Raw genomic sequence first — 22,659 nt, forward strand, 5'->3', positions numbered from 1 at the left:
GTGAAATTGGACTCATCAGAGAAGACGAACTAGGAGACACTCCAGTCGGCTTTGGTTCAATCCTTATGGTCTTTTACAAACCTCAGCCAGGCAAAGTACAACGTTGTCCCGGAAGAAAAACTTGCTTCCTTTTGCTCTGACAATGTTCCCCAACTCTGAGAAGTGTTTTTTCCAGCAGGGCAATGCTCCATGCCACACAGCCAGGCCAGTAAAGGTGTGGATGGAGTATCACCAGATCAGGACCCTGTCATGGCCAGCCCAATTTCGAGACCTGAATCCCATAAAAAAAACTCTGAAATGTGATCAAGAGGAAGATAGATGGTCACAAGCCATGAAAAGAAGCCGAGCTGCTTGAATTCTTGCGCCAGGAGTAGCATAAAGTCACCCAACGGCAATGTGAAAGACTGGTGGAGAGCATGCCAAGACACATGAAAGTTGTGATTTTAAATCAAGGTTATTCCGCCAAATATTGATTTCTGAACTCTTCCTAAGTTAAAGCATTAGTATTGTGTAGTTTAAAAATGAATATGAGCTTGTTTTCTTTGCATTATTCGAGATCTGAAGACACTGCATCTTCTTTGCTATTTTGACCAATTGTCATTTTTCTGCAAATAAATGATCTAAATGACAATATTTGTATTTGAAATTTGGTAGGAATGTTGCCAGTAGGTTATAGAATAAAACTAAAATCTACATTTTACTTTAACACATACCAATAAATAGTAAAACCAGAGAAACTGATAATTTTGAAGTGGTCTCTTAATTTTTTCCGCGGCTGTATATATGCCAAGTGTTGAGTGTCTCATGTGAAGCAGTTGTTTTTGTTTGTAATAAATAATCAAATGTGATAATGAAGTACGGTAGCCTACGCAGCGTCTTAACTGAAGCTCAACTCAACTACCGGTATACAGCTAGCTTGCCGCTAACACTAACTGAAAACACATTGGAACACATAGTGGCTAGGTAGCTAGGTGCTAATAAGTAACATATAAGTAACACATCAGCAGTAATGTATCAAGTGTACTGATATTAAATGTACTACTAACATGCCATTCTCAAATTAAAGCCAGTGACATGATGGTTAACAATTAACGAGTTAACGATGGATACCGACAGTTAGCATACCTAGCTAGGTAGCATTACCATTGGATTTGAATGGCAGTTTTGCTAGCTCTGGCTATCCAGACAAAGGAGCCTTGTTTCTGGACACGTTTCACTTGACGAGCGGGGGCAATACAGTCATCTGGGAAGTTTAAAATGATACTAAACGAAGGAAGATATACTGTATGGAGATATTTCTGCTAAGTAGACAATGCAGATTGTAATAAGGCTGGTGGATATGTCCAATGTAAGAAGTGTGAAGTTTTAATGAAATATGATGCAACTCTGATTATGCAACTCTCGTTTTCCACAACAACATGGATAAACCTCGCTGGTTGGATGTAGGTAGTTTTCAGAACGAACGCAGGCGTGCAAAAAGATCTTCAATGTTAAGACTTGTCTGTTGAGCCTCTGTTGGTGTCTCATAAAACGTGAGTTTTATTAAAGCATAGCGTGTGTAATGTGTAGCTATTTCATTCCGTTTGTTAACCTTTCCTGCTGTCTGTCTCTGAATGTAGAGATTGCAGGGGAGTAAAATGCTCCGCTGCTGAAGTAGATTACATGTTTTTAACTTCGGATAAGAGTAGTGGAGTATGATGCTGTATAAGTAGCCATGTGTATCGCTTGTAATGTGCAGCTGATTGGTCGAAAAAAATAACGAACGCGATTCAACTTCAACGACAAAATGTATACTTTTAAGGTAACCAATACTGTTAATTGTGTTTTACAAATCGTCTCGGCCAACTTCTTCCCCCTTTTCGCGTGCCGGGTCACAGATTTCTGTTGAATATGCCTGTGATATAAAGCTTGATGGTGGTTTTCGATTTACATGATTTTTTATGGCATTTAAAAGAGATTGGAGAAGTTTTCGCCTTCTCCAATCTCAACTGATCTAATTTCAGTTGGCTAGAGTGGGTGACATCACAATGGCTCAACATTCCACCATGTTAGTCTATGAGAGAAAAAGGTGATGAAAAAGACGATTAAAAAAAGAGTGGCAAGGAGTACCGCCACGAAAAGATATAGCAGGGTGCACCGGTTCGGGCCGGACGTTTCGGTGTTTGAACGGTGTCTCTACCTCGAACGGGCGAGGCCTGATGCGATGCAAGAAAAACAGGGAGAATAAATAACAAAGAACAATAGTGTGCTTCCCTTCGGGCAAGCACACTAATTAAAGCCCCATTATGCAAGTATGTGTATTATTTGCTACTAAAGTTAAAGTTGCAGAGTGTAGCTCACATTTATACCACTGTTGTAAATACAAATTGCTCTTTGACATCCCCGTATGCGTGTATTTGGTGACAAGCTGAAGGAACTGTCAAAGACAAAGAAGCCAAGAAGCCAAAGGACTAACAAGATCAAGTTATTTTACGAGATGTTACACAAATATGACTGCATTTTTGTATTTGTTGTGGCATCAGAGACGAACGCTAACATAATCAAAATAATACCAAAAAAAAAAGAATAATAAATGCTGAAATACTGCTTGTTTCCTCAGACATCTTCCTCTGTATGATGTCGATGCAGAGGATACTGCTCTAGCTTCTTCTCCTAGCCAGCAGAAGTGTCTATTTGTTGTGTGAGGTGGTGCCATAAAGCATTACGCTTTGGTGTCATGCCTCGACCACCACCTCCTGGTATTGCACCACCATATGGTGCAATACCAGTAGTACCTGGCATGCTGTGGAGTTGCACAGACACCATTCTCTGTATTACACGTCGTGTACCACCAAAATGACCACATTAATGGTCACATGGCAGGTGACAAAGCTGTCATGCTGATAGCCTGACGCTAACCCATGTTGGATGTCAGCACTAACTTTACTCTGACCTTTACGAATTACGTATTACAGATCTTCTGGGGTTTATTTTAAAGGGATGAGAAACTACAACAATGCAGTTTTACATGGTTAACTGAGCAGAACTTTTCACAGCACTGCATGGGATTATAGTCTAATGCTGTGTTCGAAACCCTACTAAATACTGCTTATATACTGATCTTGACGTAGAAGTAGTAAGTTGTATGCTGCAGTTTGTGAAAATTAAAATGGTTCCTGTACACAGCAGTTATCCGGATGATTTACTACACTGGCAAACATTTTCATTACACAGAGAGAGCTCACTTCGTCGGCTACGGCATCCCTGCGTCGGCAACTGCAACGCTCTGATTTCCAACTTTAAAAAAAAAAAACCATGGTGGACAACAGGAGTGGTTTACTTGCAACTCTAGCTCCAGCAACAGCAGCGGATATAAATGTAAGTATCTCTAGCATATTTGTTGTATAATATGTTTTCATTGGAATGTTGTAGAGATATCTTTGGTACATGTTTGATAAATGATACTTGAAGGTTGATCGTTTGTAACAGACTTAGATGTCAAATGTCAAGCTTTGTGGGCTTTCTGCAGCACTGAACTGAAGCCAGGAACATTTTTCAGATGGCATTCAAACCTTAACTCTTAAATAGATTTCAGTTATAATTGTTTTGTCGGGTCTGATGGTTCCTCATCACCGTTGAAAAAGCTTTACTTGTTTACCTGTGAACAGACACAATCGTGCTTTCAGCATACTTACTGATGAAGCACCAAAGGTTTCATGAGTAATAGCCTACATCTAGTTTTTCTGTGCATATTACATATACTGGGCCATCATCATTGCCAAGGCCCACTTCCATCACACACCTGTCTTCTGCCAGGTGCCTGTTCCTGGCCTGCACAGCGTTCTGATCTGGCCGTGATTGGAGAAATGAGGCAAGAATGACCTTCATCACCAATGAGAGCCAGCCAGGCGGTCTGCAGCTTCTGCACATATCCTCTGCTTCTGAGCTGGGTACCCAGACAGCATGCACAAAGCCAGGTGGATATTGAAGAAGTGGTGTTTGTGGTCCCAGATAGTCTGTAGTTGAACTGAGTGAAGAAGAGACCTTCCATGCTGCCAGAGGCAATACTCCAAGCCACATGGTGCAAGGCATGAGTACCTGCCAGATGGGTGAACTGTCTTCCGAGGGCCTCCAGCTTATCAGAAGAGGGGGAGGGGAGGTGTACTGCCTGTTTGGAAGTGTTGAGAATTCCCTCAGCAATTTAATGGACAATTCCATGGACAGTGGCTCATGATTGCCCCTTTAGAGCTCTGACAAGGACTTCAAGACTTTATCTGGAAATGTGGAAATCCCTTTAGCAGAATAAAGGGAAAATACAATTTAAAATATATTTTAAGATATTTGTTAATGTTAAATCAATTTGAGGGAAATGTTGTCATTTGGCGAATAACATTTTTACCTGGATAGCTTCTCACAGGTTTGGTTGGTCTTTATAGGAGCGTGATAAAATAACTAGACATTCCGCATAGCAGGGTGTAATATGGAAACTGTAGATTGGGGAGGTGGTGCCTGTACTGTACACTGATAGGGTGTGAAACAGTACCTATGAGTTACTTTCTGCGGTTTTGCGGCTTGTCTAGTGAATATGAGGATGAGTGAGACTTTATAACTGATATTTCGGTACTAAATTTGAGCATTTTGTGAAATTCACAAATAGGCCTGTGTGTCAATCTATTTCAAAAGGTATAGACTAAAGTTTTTTGTGGGGCAAGTTTTGTGCAATATTTTGACAGCAATTGATGCATTTTGACAGGAACACAGTAAGTAAGCAGGTGGTTGCGATCAGTGATTTCTGATTTTGATGCTTGTATAGAGGTGAGAGGTGGGTGACAATTGTAGCACCAGTACATGCTGGTTGAAATGAACAAGGCAAAATACAAGACAAGGTTACTACTGTACCTGGTCTCCCCTATACCCACCACTTGCTACACCATAAATCATTTGACTCTCAGGTTCTAAGGTTTCTTGAGTTGCTCAGTGTATTATTTGATACATCTGTTGCATCCAATAAAATGTTCAGATTTTTCAACAGTGACACTATTTGTCCGTCCCTCCATTTCCACTCATTGTACCAGCAGACTCGGGTACATTATCAGGATTTCAAAGGAATCGAAATATCATTCACATTCTTTATACTTAAAGCATGTTGAAAGGGTAGAATTTTGTAACACCTTTTACACTTTTAACACTTTAGATCTTGAACTTAATAAATGGACAGGTGATATAATTTGTACATTGATCTGGGTACGTTAGGAAGCATATTGCAAACAGATGAAAAGTGTTCAAGTGAATTTAAAATATTTTATCATAAAACCTCCTGTGTGCTGTATGCTCGTGTTCCAGATTATATCATTTCAATAATCAGCGTTAGGGTTGTATAATCTGTCATTTGGTGGCAAGGGCTGGCCATCCTCTGCTGCTGTTGAGCAATCACACTTTGCATTTTTTTTTTTTGTGGAAATGCATTTCTAGTTGAGTCTGACCTTTTAAAAGAGGGCATTTGCAGAGAAAAAAAATGTCACATGTTGGTCCCTTAACATGGTCTGTAGTGTCCTGGCACTGAAATAATTAGCCTAAATAATGAGTCTACGCTATTCAGTGTCATTATTCAGGCTGTCATGTTTGTTTTTTATTTTTGTGCTCATAGAAAAATGATAGAAAAACAGACTTGGGTCCTGATTGATTCAAAAGACTGACAATGTTTTTTTATGAAAATCCATTTAAAAAAACTTGCTGTGGTGCTGCAATTGGTGGTTTCCATCAAAAGACAATTATATTGTTTGTCATGTTTGGGCACTAAAGAGCACACTGATGTTTTAATTAGATTCATGTTTTGTTTGATGAAGGCTCATTTGGCTGGAAAAGAGTGACTGATCATTCTGACTGACTCATCTGAGGACATTTTGGAACCCTGTTAGTGTTTGTACGGTGTATGATTACATGGCAGGTCATGGCCAAGCATTGTGGTGTGTGCTGGGACATATAGCAGGTACACTTTGGGCATAGAGATACTTCACATGTACACATACTTACATGGAATATGCATCATAAAATAAAAAAGTAAACATTAGAAAGTATGATTACTTAACCGTTTGATTGGGTTATGACCAGGCCTATTGACAGGTAACTAAGAGCTGAAGATAAAGCACAGGTATTTAAGGACTGTACACTATAAATAGACCAAGTGTCTAGAATGGTGGACGGATGTATAATGCTATCACAATGCGATCATTCTTCTGTTATTTATAGGAAGCCAATGATTTAAAACAAATATATAAAACAGAAGAAATGCTTCATATTCTGATTTGCACATGAGAATTCAACTCGACCTTCATGCCTGTCACTATGGAGCTAAAATGGAGTCTTTAAATCCGGCATTGAAAAAAATCGAAATATGCATTGATTAAAAGAAAACTAAACTGAAAAATAGGACATTGGCATTGAAACGCTTGTATTTAAATTAACTTCAGGAACTACATTCATTCTGATGTGCTTTTTCAATGACAATCTTTTCTTTGTTTCTTCATGTCAGCCTTTTTCAGTGCAGGTTTTTTTAATTTTATTTCAGTTCAATGTCAACTTACTGTCTTTGTTTTGGCGTACAATGGCAAGAGTTTAATGGAGTGCAAGAAATACATTATTTGCATAGATCCTGTGGGCAGCGCATCTCTGTATGTGGGCTTGGCCTGATATATGGGGAAAGGAAGACAAAATCCCACGGAAGCCATGACCATGCAGTTCAATAGGATTCTCATCCACAAAGAATCTGCATCATTAATATAACACCTGATGAGAAACTACCATAACTAGCTTAACTGGACACTTAAAGGATGGACTAGTGTCCTGACAGTGTATATACTTCATATATTTTTACAATACTAAACTAAGTCTCAGTTTTAGCTCCATACTTACCACCCTGTCATCTGAATGTCTCACTTCAAACTCATTATTATTCTAATGATCTTTTCTAATTTTGTATTTCTTCTTTGCCATGAGGCCTTGTTTCAGAAAGGGTCTAGAGCTGTCCAGATGAGATGATGTGAGACATGAGACCCAACACATAACATGGCTCAGTGGAGGAACATTAGCTCTGTCTGAATATTCTCCGTCTCTGTACGACATGGCTGCAGGGACTGTTAAATTATTTCAGGACTTGGCCAATCCCTCTCCATTCTTCCATTTCTATCTGGTTATAAAACTCTCAATAGAGAGCAGTTTTTCCTCGCTGCCAGGACTCCACGAGACAAATGCCAGCTGTGCCCTGGTCCACCTAGTAATTTGCCTCCCTGGTCAAGATTTATGCTGATCTTTTTGGTGATCAACTAAACCATTATGCTTCCATAAAAGGGAATCATTATGTCATTGTGCACACATGAAGTGCATTGGGACTTTTCTAGGACATTCTTTTCAATATATGCATGGCATTGTTCTGCCAGGGACAAGTTTAGTATGGGGAATTATGGCTTGGAACTCCAGACTAAACGGGATGTTATAGGCTAATGCTCTTGCTTGGTGTTTCCTTACTGATCTTCTTTGCAGAGCAGGGAGCACATCAGCCTTTTCATTTTCTTGAAGCAGTTTTTGTTTGCATGTGCATGTTTGCATGTACATATTTGGCCAGTTTGGCAAATGGTAGCCTCTGGTGGCCTTTATTGAGAAAATGCTGTCAGGAACTGCATTCATATGTAATTTACATAAGTGGCAGGTAACGAAAGAAACATGCTGCTCTTTTCATTTCTTTTTCTCCCCCACTCACTGCTTCCTTTCTCCTCTTTGCAGAAATAAATGTAATCTTTCCTTTTGACTTTCAGCTGATAAGGTAATCAATGAAGCATGCTGTTGGTTGGCTCGGTGAGTGTGAGATGTGTGTGCTAAATACTAAAAGCTTCCTGTCATTGACAGATTCATTCTGTGTCGGCACGCTCTCCACTCTTCAGCTCTCTCGCGTAGAGAGTACATCTTTGGACAGTCTAATTTGATATGTAAATACAACATGTATGCTTAGTGGAATCATAATTAACTGCCAAGATACTGTATATGTGCAACATTAATTCACTTATAGGCACTGCCATCCAGGCATAAAGAGTGCACTTGGGGAGACAGTTGGACCAGTATCAATAGATCCTGTTTACCTTAACAATTAGCCCAAAAGTAAGCTTAGAATAATGACATCCAGAGGTTGGAATGCTCATTTAAAAACATCTGGAATGGTCCCCTGGCAGCCATAGAATGTAAATGTCATTCAGGCATATGGAAACATTATTAATGCAAGTGGCAGATTTAGCTGCTAGAACTTGTGCATATGTCTGGAAGATAAGGCTTTGATGGGGACACTGAAGGGAAATGCCTTTGCCCACCAAGTGACAGACGGCATGATGGGATCATTATTCTCTGCCACGCTCATTATAAGGTGAATTAACCCTGAAGGTTCTGACTTTTGAGTGATTTGAGGGATTACTGGAGATATTAAGTCCTAATATTTGTGAAATGGGATTCTCCCCCCCCCCACACACACACACACCCCCAAAGGGCAAGGAGCCTGAACCACTGATCTGTATTGCTTTAACAGGTTCCTGCTTTTATGGGGAGTTTATTCCTCATCAGCGATATATATTAGTGACGGAGAGATTCATTTTTAGTGAAAAAGCAGCTTGTCCTTGCCTATTAAATGCAGTCGATCACAATCAGAGAGAAGAGTGGAATTTTATTGGCACAGGGAAACCTTGGTGAAAGATGATGAAGCAGCAAGGCCATCACATCATCCTCAGGATCAGAGGCAGCTGGGGTGAGCAGATTTCATTTTCATAGACCTTCATGCAGGGAAATCGAAGATGTTTTAGTCAATAGCGGGAATCATTCAAGTCTGAGCGGACAAATGGCCGAGGTGTTCACAGCCAAAGCTTCAGGCAGAGCATGACGGGCTGAACTCCGTAAGCCCATCGATAGAAGCAAGGGCGAATTACTCAGGTTCCTCTCTCTCTCTCAGGGGAGCTCAGACTATCGGCTTGGACGACCACGCTTCACAACCCCCTGCCTCACATTGACTCCACTGGCCCCATGCCTTTCATCATGCAGCAGATTCCAGTGGATTTTCAGGCCTGGTGGAGCTCCAAGCCCCATGAACTGTGGCCCTTTCAAGAACTGACTTGAGACTTGAGAGACTCAACACAGCCTCCCTCTTTTGAGTTTTTGTTTCCCTTCAGTCAAGCTCTTGCCGAGGTCACACTAATGAAATCATCACTCTTGTTTTATTTAGGGGCTGTTTAATTCTCCCCCCAAGCGCTGAGAGGAATAATACGGTACCGCTCACTGTTCTGCTGTTTGCCATGCCATTGGATGAGAAAATAAGAGTCTTGAACCACTGTGTGTGTGTGTGTGTGTGTACGTGTGTGTGTGTACGTGTGTGTGTGTCTGGCTGAGATGATTAAATTCCCCACAGGTGAGCAGGGCATGGCTTTGTAAATAAGATGAGGAATCAGGTTCGTGATGATGCATTATGTTTTCATTTTGAAGGGAAATTACTTTTTCTCACATATTGTCAGAAACAAAAAGTTTTGATTACTGCCAGTGTGAATGATCTGTTAGGGGTAATAATTGAGTGAAGTGTGTCTGTATCAGATGGCATATGATACGATTACCAGTCCAGAAGAAAGAATGGGTCTTCCCCTGTGTGCATTAGAGGATGGATACCCGACCCGAGCCCGTCGGAACCCGTCGGAACCCGACGGGCCGGGCCGGGTTCGACACATATTTAGAAAATTATAAACGGGCTCGGGTCGGGCTCGGATGCATCAGCGCGATAATACATTGAACATTCCATTTAAAAAATATCTCAATAAGTAGTGAAGTCAATGTGCCTGCTGCTCACATGAGTAGAAGTTCGTTTTTGACAGTGAAAGTATTGAATTGAACTGTGATATAATGAACAGCTGGGATGTGCACATTCTGCACAAGAATTTTGAAGCCCATAGAGGTGACACGTCGTGTTGTCACCATGGCCGCCAGCCACCTCCCTTGCCTCGACGCATATTCAGCCTAGCCTCTCACTTGAAACTCTGAAATTGTCAGGGTCGATCACTAACTGTCACCGTCAGGCCCCCGCCCCCTGGACGCATGTTCCGCGATTATTTTATAAAGCCCCTTCCTGTGAACAGTGATGTACAGTGATACAATGATTCATGAATATCTACTAGGATGAACCGTGGTTTAATGTTAATGCACGGCAGCGAACGTGAATGGCTCTGATCTTTGAATCGTTCTTCTCGACTGCTTTGCTTGACCAACAACTAGACAGAGGTGTTTCGGAAGACTTCAAAGTCAAAGTCAAAGTGTTTATTGTTGCATCCACCAAATTTCTTCAGCACAGCACAATTCTTAGGACTTGGCCAGCATCATCATCTATGCAGTTGATGTAAACTTATACTTCAAAGTAGTTTTCCCCTGTGCGTGCACCCCATGGATCACCCGATTGGGTGACCTGACCCATAGACATAGAATATATGTTATTATTATTATTAGTGTGCTTGCCCGAAGGGAAGCACAGTATTGTTATCGTCAAGTTTTCTTTATTTATTTATTCTCCCCGTTTTTCTTGCAGCTAACTACTCCTCGCCCGTTTGAGATAGAGACGCCATTCAAACACCGAAATGTCCGGCTCGATCCGGTGCAAGCCGCTATGACTTTTCGTGGCGGTACTCATAATAGGCTCATTAAACTGGCTTGCACCTGTGCTTCTCACTGACACCTCCGCCAAATCCAAGGAACCGCATTTTCTCTGTCCCTCTCAATTCAACTTTGAAAAAGAATAAGAGGAACCGTATTTCTCTGTCCCTCTCAATTCAACTTTGAGAAAGAATAAGAGTAACTACAGTTTCTAACCTAGCTACCGTATTTCCACTTCGTTAAGGTGAGTTGAATGGCAGCATTTTCAGTGTACTGACTGAAATTTTAATGGAAACTGATAGTGTTAGCCGTAGCAGCTAACGTCTCCCATCCATGGGAGTATCCACTGGCAGTTTCAGCTAGCCGTAACAGGGAATAATTTTCCTTAATTCAAGTTGTGAAGTAAACCTTTGAAGTAATTCATGAATTTAGTTGTGTGGATATAGTGGGTTAAGGCTTGTATTCCTACTACGGTAACGTTAGCTATCCTAGCTGTGTTAAGCAGCTGTAATATCTGAGTACGGGGCTAAACGTAAGCTACCTATACGTTGTAGATATGCAAAAGTAGCTTATACTGAAAGAATGGTTAACTTGTTAGCTCACCAGTTTATTTTGTTGCTAATGTGGTTGGAGAGGACCGATAGCGTGAGTTAACATTAACCCGTGTCCTGGGAGTAATGATTCATGAGAGACCTTGAACCATTAGGTTACCTGAAAAACGTTTGAGGATACCTGGACACAGCGTAGCTATTGTAGTGTGCTCAGTTTTCGAAAACTAGACTTAAACTAAGAAGGATAACTATGACTAAATGTGACTAAAACTAATATGCATTTTTGTCTTAAGACTGAATCTAAAATAGCTGCCAAAATGAACACTGATAGGGGACCCCTTAATCTGCAATTCATGGTTGCTAGCTCTAATCAGATGTACTAACTAGGCTTATAAGAGAAGACTAACTTTTTATGCCAACGAACACACTAGACCCCTTCACAATAAACGAGCAAACATGAGAAAAAAACAGAGCAAGCACACTCTCGCAGTTCGTTCACGAAACGCATTCTAGTTATGTCTCATTATTATTATTATGTCTATGTCTATGACCTGACCTCTCTGTGGGCCAGGTCTCGTGCAGGTGGAAGCCGCTGGTAGAAATAGTTTTTTGATCAGTGACAACGCGAAACGAGATCATGGAGGACGTGAAACAGAAGCTGTCATCTGGAGAGTTAAAAACCGTAGTGAAAGATGGGAAATCAACAGTTTGGAAGCATTTCTTTTCTGTAGTGCAAGCCAAATCGAATGAGGCTGTTGGTTACGTTAAATGTAAAAAGTGCGGTTGTTTAATGGTGTATGACAGTAAGCGGACGGGGAATTCCTCCCTGCAGCGTCATACAGAAAAAGGATGTAAGTCAACTGAAGATGCCGGGCCTGTCCAAATGAGCATCACCGCCTTCGCTAGCAAACGACGACTCCCACTCCAGGAGACAACAAAGATGACTGAAAAGTGCGTTGCATTCTGTTGCAAGGACTTGAGGCCATTTCGCTGCATCGAGGGAAAGGGGTTCCGTGAGTTGGCCCAGCAACTTATACATGTCGGTGCTGTCTATGGGCCAGTGGCAGCGAAGGACGTACTGCCTGACCCTACTACGGTCTCAAGACGGTGCCACGAGATGGCAAAAGAGGAGCGCAAAAAGCTGGTGGCACAGCTAAATGAAATAAATGAAGAGGTCAAAACAGTCGGAATGACCACCGACATCTGGACAGAGGACTACCATAAATTGAGCTACATGGCAATCACTTGCCATTTCGTGACCCGAACATTCAAGTTGGTGAGCAGAGTGTTAACCACAGCAGTGTTCCCGCAAGAGGAGGCTAAGGCGGGCGACAATATCAGGAGAGAAATTCTAAGACTCCTGACAGAGTATGAGCTCGATATGTGTCTTTTAAACAAAGTTGTGTGGGTGACAGACCAAGGCTCCAACATGATAAGTGCCCTCAGACCATACCACAGGCTCGACTGTCAAGATCACCTTTACAACACTGTGATGCGCCATGCCCTCGATCTGAAAGAGTTGGCCGAAGAAGCCCCAACAGTTTCGGAGACAATTGAAGCTACAAGGGCATTGGTGAAATACGTGAAGAAGACAGGAATTGCAGCTTTGCTGTCAAAGACGGTCAACCAGATGGGAGACACCCGATTCAGCACGGTGTATTTAACCCTGAACTCCCTGTCCGTTCTGTTTATAAGGAACTACGGCAAAAGCTTGAGGACCGTGCAGAGAGCTGGCGGATCGATGCGGTATGCCCAGACGTCCTCGACTTTCTGGTCGAGTTCCTGGAACCTTTTTATGAGGCCCAGCATGAGCTCGAAGGAGACCAGTACTCCACAATAAACCTTGTGCTCCTGTGGTTTGAGCGACTTAAGCGCCACTGTGGCAAAAAGAACACGGACACCCCCTACCAAGCCCTTGTTCGGGGGCGGCACCTGACCTGGATATTGCGAAAGGTGGAAATGAAAGATTGCCACAGAATCGCCACCTTCCTTTGGCCTAAATACTGCCAGCTCCGAATGTTGTCTGCAACAGAGAGAGACGACCTTCACCAACAGGTTCGCAGACAGATCAGTGACCACCACACCGAGGAGGCGTCCACTGATGCATCGGAAGAACCTGCCCCCAAGAAAGCGGCCTACTTCGACGAGTGGGAAAATCAGCCTTTGGCAAATGCAGGAGATGAAGTTGAAGAATACTCCACTCATAACCATGTGATGCAGAATGACAGAGATGTCTTGGGCTGGTGGAGGGAGCACCACGTAACGTACCCAAAGCTTGGTGTGCTTGCCCGCGGTATCCTTGCCATCCCTGCCAGCAGCAGCAGCAGCGAACGCAACTTCAGCGCTGCTGGAAGGACCATCGAGCAGAGGAGGACATCGCTGAAGCCCTCCACTGTTGATGCCATCCTCTTTCTCTACAACAACGTGGATTAAACCTCGAAGTTGGACAATGTACATAGTTTTGTGTAGTGAGTATATTTCTCTCCGTTTTTGCACTGTTTATCTGTTGTTGCCTTCAGGCTATTTATATAAAATTGATGCCGGCAGGCTATTTATATAAAAACGAACCTCCAAGGTTGTAAACTTGTACACAGTTTTGTGTCGTGTGTATTATATTTATTTTCGTTTTTGTATTGTCAATAATTACATTTAAACGTGCTTGTGCGCGTTTTTGCGTTAACAGCGCTTGCGTGTTTGCGGGAGGGAACTTATCTGTTGATGCCTGAGTTTATAGGCTATTTATATAAAAACGAACCGCCAAGGTTGGAAAATTGTACATAGTTTTGTGTCGTGTGTATTATATTTATCTCCGTTTTTGTATTGTTAATAATTACATTTAAATGTGCTTGAGCCCGTTTGTGCGTTATACATCGCTTGTTTGTTTGAGTGAGTGAATGGATCTGCTGATGCCTGAGTTAATAAAGGCAGGCTAGTTATAAAAAAACGAATGTGTCATTATTATGAACAGTTGAGGCATTGACTCCGTCGGGCTCGGGTCGGGTTCGAACGAAATAGTTCTAATGGCTGCCGGGCTCGGTTCGGACTCGGCCCAAATCTGTCGGATGCGGGCCGGGCTCGGACAGAAAAAGTCGACCCGATCCATGCTCTAGTGTGCATCAGTGTCAGGACGTCAGTGGACCATGCGGTGATTTGCACTTGATATGATAACAGATAGCCTCGACAGCATTTTATAAGACACTGTAATGGCATTGATAGACATGGGTATATAGTGGTGTCAGTGATGGGGGCACCTTTGATGGAGTCCACAGACATGCCTTGTGCCTGCTCTGGACCGGCCTTTCCTTCTGCATTGTTGAGGGATGTGTGTGTGTGTGTGTTTGTGAGTGTGTGTGTGTGTGGCTGTATGTTTGCATTTGTGTATTTGATACTCTATTTGTGAACATCGTTGTTTTCATGGGGTCATTTGTCTCTTGCTTTCTCAACCCTGGCAGTGTTCTATTTGTGCTTCAAATCATCCCCGGAAGAGAATTCTCTTCAATTGTTTTGTTTCGTCTGCTCTCTGAGCAAGTGGGCCATCTCTTTGATAGTCATTTCATCAGTAACAAATTGTGCCAGTTAAGTTTGGCGCTTAATAAAACTCTCTGCTGTTGCAGCATTGAATTTGAGTGTGAATCACAAAACTTTACTCACTATGTCTTTGCTCACTATGTGTCTCTATTTTTTTTCTTCATGTCCTTTTTTTTGGTCCTTTTTACAACATTAACGTTCAGCATACTCCTTGAAGAAAACTGAAAGATGCACTGCCGTTCTATGCAATGAGACATCAAAGCAGACTACGGCTCTTCCTGCTGGGCTGATACCATTATACAACACGTCCCACAGTGTTCAAGCCACTTATGAATGAATAGACTCCGTCTCTCGCTGTATATTTTGGATGGTCTTTCCACTCTGACACTGAAGTGGTTTGGCCTGCTGGCCTGGGCATTTGTTCTCCATCAATTTGTCTGTTAAGTCCAAATTAGATTAAGGCCGAATCTCAATTCTTCCCCTTGCCCCTTATCTTCCCCCTTACCCTTGAAGTTGCGCGTTCATGTGTGAGCTAGTGGTGTCAATACCAAATTTGATCAAGATTAAGGGATAAGATTGAGGGCTATATGGCCCTTGGAGTTAATATGATCCGAGACCTTACTTGCTCCTCCAAGGGCTATCCCAGAGCACACAGCGAAACCAGCTCGGGAATTAAAAAAAAAACATGGCTGCTTGAAGTGAGGAATATTTTACATGAATAAAGCTACCTACACAACTTTTTATATGTTTATAATGACTCGGTTTGATCTGAAATGTGCTACACGAACGATGCAGAGTATTGTAGGTCTTAACTGAAGCTTTCAACCAGTAGTTTTAGGTTACAGCTAGCGCGTATGCCACCACTTCATTGGATTATATGGTAGCTTGCTAGGACTAGCCTGACTCCATGCATGTGTACAGATAACTTTATTATCCACGAATTACGTTTGTTATCTGTGAATGATAGCACTTGCTTTGGAGACATCGATCCGTGCTTTACATGTACCGTCCACAAAACAATTACGACAGTCTAGTTTTGTGCTCTATACAGTCGTATATTTGCAACCATAATTGAAACTTTTTTTAAATCGCTAGTTTCATAGCTCATACAGTCACGCATGTCTACAGATAACTTATCCGCGAATTCCGTTTGATATCTGTGAATGACAGCACTTGTTTGAAGACATCGACCTGTGCTTTACATGTACCATCCTGTATTATCCAGGGACGCCAAGTGACGTACCCGAAACCGTTATGGTGAAGCTCATGTTTATGTTCAACTCCTCTCAACACAGTTCCCACAAACAATACACGGTTCCCGCATCATTATTACTCATGGAGAGTTGTTGCTCCGTGGCTCAGGGTGGCAAATGAATAATAATCCTAGCTAGATGTAACATAAATGTGCAAGGGATAGCCTTGCAGGTCGATGCACAGGAAGAGCAGTGCTCACGGAGCCACACTCACACGCTACAAGTTTGAATGAAATCTTGTCACAGCAGACAGACGTTCTCTCCGTTGGCGTGGAGTTTAACTTTGCCTCTAATGGATATTGCTCATGCGTGCCCCCACAGTCCCTGTAACCAGGATACAAAAGCTTATCAAGAGACGTTCAAGCCGTTGTCACGGTGCTCCTGCTCAAGCAGGGAGATGGCATTCTGCAGCACTGTGCCTGTTGCAGTGCTAAGAGGAAATAGGATTAGCCTAGATGTTATTTTTTTATGTGCTGCTGGGATAGTGTTGTTTTTTTTTTGTTATCTAAAAACAGGGAAGGGTATAAGAGCTCTCTCTCTTCATCAGAAACCGTTTGTTCCTGTTTGACTTGTATATCTTCTATACCACCTATGAATAGATAGGATGATAGATAGACAGATACACAGGTTGGTTAAGTTTCTGCATTTGTGTCTCTTTCTGCCATACTGACCTCCATAAGCAGTTTTCCTCAGCCTCGGGGCTATCATGCTGCAACGCTTTGCAGATCCCATTACCATGCTAGGAACTCTCTCCCTCATTTATTACCAATTTTGGCCAGTATTGTTTTTGTCTCGCCTCGGAAAGGAGGGGTGCAGTCGCTTGTCTTCAAAGACGTTTTGTTGACCCTCAAGGGCAGTGGGGAAATGAGAGTAGATGCACCTCGCCCCAATCAATATGCCATTTTTGGACATGTCCCCCCCCCCCCTGCACACTCTGGTCCATCTTCTCCATCTAAAGGCCCGCAGCGGTGTTGCACTCAGAATATTGAGATGATTTTTGCAAAGACATTTCACTACGAGGGCGGCAACCTCTGCTGGCAGCGGTTGCCGTGTCATCAGCCTGGGGCGCCGTGAACGGGCACCCGTCTGAATCAATAGATGCTCAGAGTCATCTGCTCTCTCTTTCTCTCCCACCCCAGTTCTGACTACGTGAGAGGGGAGAGCCTAATAATTTGCCTTCACGCAGCAGCTGAAGCGAGCTAATCTGCTTCAGCACTCCTCTCGTGGAGGGTGGGGGAGTGCCTCCCATCACTTGAACCAGTAGCTGCTCAGCCTAATTGGCCTCCCACTGTTTGGATCTGCAGTCTGATTGAGCAACAGAGCAGTGACTATTAAGGCTGCCTGTATTCTAATGACCCCTTGCCGTGGTAACTAGGAAGTGAGGTGTACAACATTTCAAAAAATGGTCCACCCTCCCCTGCCTCCTCAAAAATCCCATGTGGAGAAATGAGAGTGGATGTGTGTGCGTGTGTGTGTGCGTGTGCGTGTGCGGTGTGTGCGTGTGCGGTGTGTGCGTGTGTGTGCGCCATTATCTTGGCTGGAAATACCCAGAGCATGATGTAGGTGTGGAGATCTGGACTTTGAAGAAATGTGAATGGAGTGAGCTCTGTTCTCTCATACTTCAAAATTATCCCCTGGTGGCTTTCTGTAAGGTCACTGGCTTTGTGTTTGACAGTCTCCTGCAAATCACTTTTCTGTCACGTTTCTCTTTCCCTGGGCCGGTTTTGGAGTGGCCGACATGACAAGTCAATCTGGATTCTACGAGAGGTCGCGGAGGTCTAGGCGTACAATCATTCTGATTAGTTCTCCATGGATATGAGAAGTATGGAGACATATTTAAAAAACAGATGGAGACATTTAGCTGGCACTTGCTGGTAATGGTTCCCACCTGTTTGGCGGGGCTCTCTAAATGCTTGGGCTTCTATTCTCCATCCATCCGTCCGTACGTGTAAGTTTGTCCATTTGTTCACTTCCTCGGTATGACAGTGAATGGGCTCTCTGGGGACTTTTTTGATTTGATTTGATTTGTTTATTTGATGAAGAGGCACAGTGTGCATTAATAAACATTAAAATGTAAATGCACCCAATTGTAGCCAAAAGGCAAGTTTTCATTGGCAGTCCCCCTGCCAGAGTGAAACTGGCTAAATATAGGGAAGAATTACAGCATAACATTGGGGAAGGGAGGAGAGAAAAGACCACACCCAGACTATGCTCCTAGAGGAGTACAGTCTGGGAACAGTAAAAAAAAAAATAAAAAAAGACACCTCAGCACATAAGCACATACAACTCACAAACAATACATACATGAATATAAAACACCAGGGGCCGTATTCACAAAGAATCTTAGGGCTAAAAGTAGGTCATAAGTGGCGAATTTAGGAGAAACTCCTAAAAATAATGGGCGTGTCAGTCTTAAATGTAGGACTCCTAATTTTTTTTACTAAGAGCAATTCACAAAATATTTTATCCCTAAAAGTAGCACCTAAGTCTAGGACAGCTTAAAACTCCTCATGAGGACTCCTAAATCACTAAGACCTATTCACAAAAAATCGTAAGATGGCTGCAGCCGACTTGGAATTGATAAAAGACATTGCTTAAACCGTGAAGGTATTAATATTGTCGTAGAATTAGCGCGGGATGCAATGACGCCTTTAAACAACGATGTGTCCCGAAGTGAAATGTTTGGAAACATAAAGATTTTTGTTTGGCTTCGCGGAAAACGCAACTGACGACACTGGGAATCATCAGTCAGCCGTTTAATTCATCAAACTATCAACGCACTGTAGACCCCACATCATCGAACAGTTTATCCAGACAATCGCTTATTACACAATATCAAAGTAAATTCCATGGCGATCGCAGGAATGTCCAGTGACGGGACACACATTACAATAATTCGTCCACCGTGGCCTGGATGTACCGATGACTGGTGCATTTCAACGGAGAGCGGTCGCAGGTTTTTGAGAACTTACCAGCTGGATGCCGCTGGGGTGACAGTGGCTATTGGGACCAGTAGGCTTTCGCCTAGGCTACGGTTCACGTCCGTTTCGCTTTGATCAATTAAGATTGGAGGGCTTGAAGGGCCGTATGTGCTGATATTTGAAGTGGTCAAGGGCTGGAAATATAATATCCTAACAGTTTGCTGGGTGCTTTAATTATTACTGCCTTGATTACATGCAATTGCCATATTTTATATTGATCGCTTTATATTTCTCTTAACGTGCTAAGTGTCATTCCCGTTGGATGCACAAACTTGTCATCATGCGTGTGCATTCTGCTAACTGCACTGTCCATAACTATTTAATATGACTTAATTTGAAGCCTAGGTTATTCTCTTATTTTCAGTCGATATAGTGGGATTGTTAGAGAGACGTCACGAATGAGTTTTTAATGAGAGAGCCTGTCAACAACCAATCACCGTCCTCACCCCTTCTAAACTCGTGCATGAGAAGCGACGTCATCCATAGCAACAGAGTTTTTATCTTAAGCTTAGGAGTTGGTATTATCCTTAGTATGAGTAGGTCTCAGAGCCGTTGTGAATCACTTTTAAGAAATTACTCCTACGTAAAAGGTTTTAGCGCGAGTTAGGAGCACTCCTAGTGGTAAGATAAAAGGCTTTGTGAATACGGCCCCAGAGCTACATGAAAAAGCTGCCACTTGCGTTGGCGCTAGGGATAGCCAGGAGTCTCATGACATAGGCTACCAGGACATGACAAACACAAAAAACACACCTCAGCACATAAATACATTCAACTCACAAACAATACATACAGTCATGGACAAAAATATTGGCACCCCTGCACTTCTGTCAGATAATGCACCACTACTCCCAGAAAAGTGTTGCAATTACAAATGCTTTTGTATTCACATGTTTATTTACTTAGTTTGCATTGGAAAAACACAAAAAAACTGAGAAATAATGCCAAATCTGACTTTATTCCACCTAAAACTCAAAAAAGGGCCGGACGAAATTATTGGCACCCTTTCAAAATTATAAGAAATAATTGTATTTTAAGCATGTAATGCTCCTTTAATCTTTATTTAAACTCTCCTGTGGCAAGCCACAGATGCTGGTAATATATTAATCACATTTGCAACCAGTTAAAATGGAGCAAAGTTGACTAAAACTCCAAAAGAAAAGAACACGGTCCCTACAGGCTAATTTGGTGGAGCTGAACCGATGTTTTGGGGTTGCTTTGCTGCTTCTGGAACCTGATGCCTTGACTGTGTGCATGGCATCAGGAAATCTGAGGACTACCAAATAATTTTTGGGCGCAATGTAGGGCCCAGTGGCAGAAAGCTGGGTCTCCGTCAGAGGACTGGGGTCTTCCAGCAGGACAATGACCCATAGCACACTTCAAAAAGTACCCAGAAATGGTTAAGTCAAAGCACTGGAGAGTTCTGAAGTGTCCGAGATGAGTCCAGATCTTAACCCCATAGCACAGCTGGGGCATGATCTCAAATCAGTAGTTGGGAGAAGGCACCCTTCAAATGTGAGAGACCTGGAGCAGTTGGCAAAAGAAGAGTGGTCCAAAATTCCAGTAGAGAGGTCATTGTCCTGCTGGAAGACCCATGTCCTCTGACGCCCTAGGCCCTACATTGCCACTGGGCCCTACATTGCGCCCAAAAATTATTTGGCACACAGTCAAGGCATCAGGTTCCAGAAGCAGCAAAGCAACCCCAAAACATCGGTCCAGCTCCACCAAATTAGCCTGTAGGGACCGTGTTCTTTTCTTTAAAGGCCTCACCTCGTTGCCTGTAAACTGCTTTACCAAAAAGCTCTACTTTGGTCTCATCTATCCACAGGACGTTCTCCATGAATGATTTTGGCTTTCCCAAGAAAGTTTTGTCAAACTCCAGTCTGGCTTTTTTATGTCTCTGTGTCAGCAGTGGGGTCCTCTGGGTCTCCTACCATAGCATCCCATTTCATTCAAATGGCGACGTATAGTGCAAGCTGACACCGTTGTACCCTTTGTCTGTAGGGTGGCTTGAATTTATTTGGAAGTTGTTCTAGGTTATTTGTCCACCATTCAAACAATCTTTTGTTGCATTCTGTCATCAATTTTTCTCTTCCTTCCACATCCAGGGAGGTTAGTGACAATGCCATGGGCTATAAACTTGTTGATGACACTGCGCACAGTGGACACAGGAACATTAAGATCTCTGGAGATGGACTTATAGCCTTGAGATTGTCCATGCTCGTCTACAATTATATAATTATTTCTCAGTTTTTTGTGTGTTTTTCCAATGCAAACTAAGTAAATAAACATGTGAATACAAAAGCATTTGTAATTGTAACACTTTTCTGGGAATAGTGGTGCATTATCTAACAGAAGTGCAAGGGTGCCAATATTTTTGTCCATGACTGTACATGATTACAAAACACCAGGGGCCGTATTCACAAAGAATCTTAGGGCTAAAAGTAGCTCATAAGTGGCGAATTTAGGAGAAACTCCTAAAAATAATGGGCGTGTCAGTCTTAAATATAGGACTCCTAATTTTTTTTACTAAGAGCAATTCACAAAATATTTTATCCCTAAAAGAAAAACTCCTCATGAGGACTCCTAAATCACTAAGACCTATTCACAAAAAATCGTAAGATGGCTGCAGCCGACTTGGAATTGATAAAAGACATTGCTTAAACCGTGAAGGTATTAATATTGTCGTAGAATTAGCGCGGGATGCAATGACGCCTTTAAACAACGATGTGTCCCGAAGTGAAATGTTTGGAAACATAAAGATAGCCTTATTTGGCTTCGCGGAAACCGCAAATGACGACACTGGGAATCATCAGTCAGCCTTTTAATTCATCAAACTATCAACGCACTGTAGACCCCACATCATCCAACAGTTTATCCAGTTGCTTTTTGACAATCGCCTATTACACAATATCAAAGTAAATTCCATGGCGATCGCAGGAATGTCCAGTGACGGGACACACATTACAATAATTCGTCCACCGTGGCCTGGATGTACCGATGACTCGTGCATTTCAACGGAGAGCGGTCGCAGGTTTTTGAGAACTTACCAGCTTGATGCCGCTGGGGTGACAGTGGCTATTGGTCCTGGGACCAGTGGGCTTTCGCCTAGGCTACGGTTCACGTTCGTTTCGCTTTGATCAATTAAGATTGGAGGGCTTGAAGGGCCGTATGTGCTGATATTTGAAGTGGTCAAGGGCTAAAAATATAATAGCCTAACAGTTTGCTGGGTGCTTTAATTATTACTGCCTTGATTACATGCAATTGCCATATTATATATTGATCGCTTTCTAATTATCTTATCGTGCAAAGTGTCATTCCCGTTGGATGCACAAACTTGTCATCATGCGTGTGCATTCTGCTAACTGCACTGTCCATAACTATTTAATATGACTTAATTTGAAGCCTAGGTTATTCTCTTATTTTCAGTTGATATAGTGGGATTGTTAGAGGGACGTCACGAATTAGTTTTTAATGAGAGAGCCTGTCAACAACCAATCACCGTCCTCACCCCTTCTAAACTTGTGCATGAGAATCGACGTCATCCATAGCAACGGAGTTTTTATCTTAAGCTTAGGAGTTGGTATTATCCTTAGTATGAGTAGATCTCAGAGCCGTTGTGAATCACTTTTAAGAAATTACTCCTACGTAAAAGGTTTTAGCGCGAGTTAGGAGCACTCCTAGTGGTAAGATAAAAGGCTTTGTGAA

Source organism: Sprattus sprattus, assembly GCF_963457725.1.
Source record: "Sprattus sprattus genome assembly, chromosome: 6".
NCBI classification, from domain to species: Eukaryota; Metazoa; Chordata; class Actinopteri; order Clupeiformes; family Clupeidae; genus Sprattus; species Sprattus sprattus.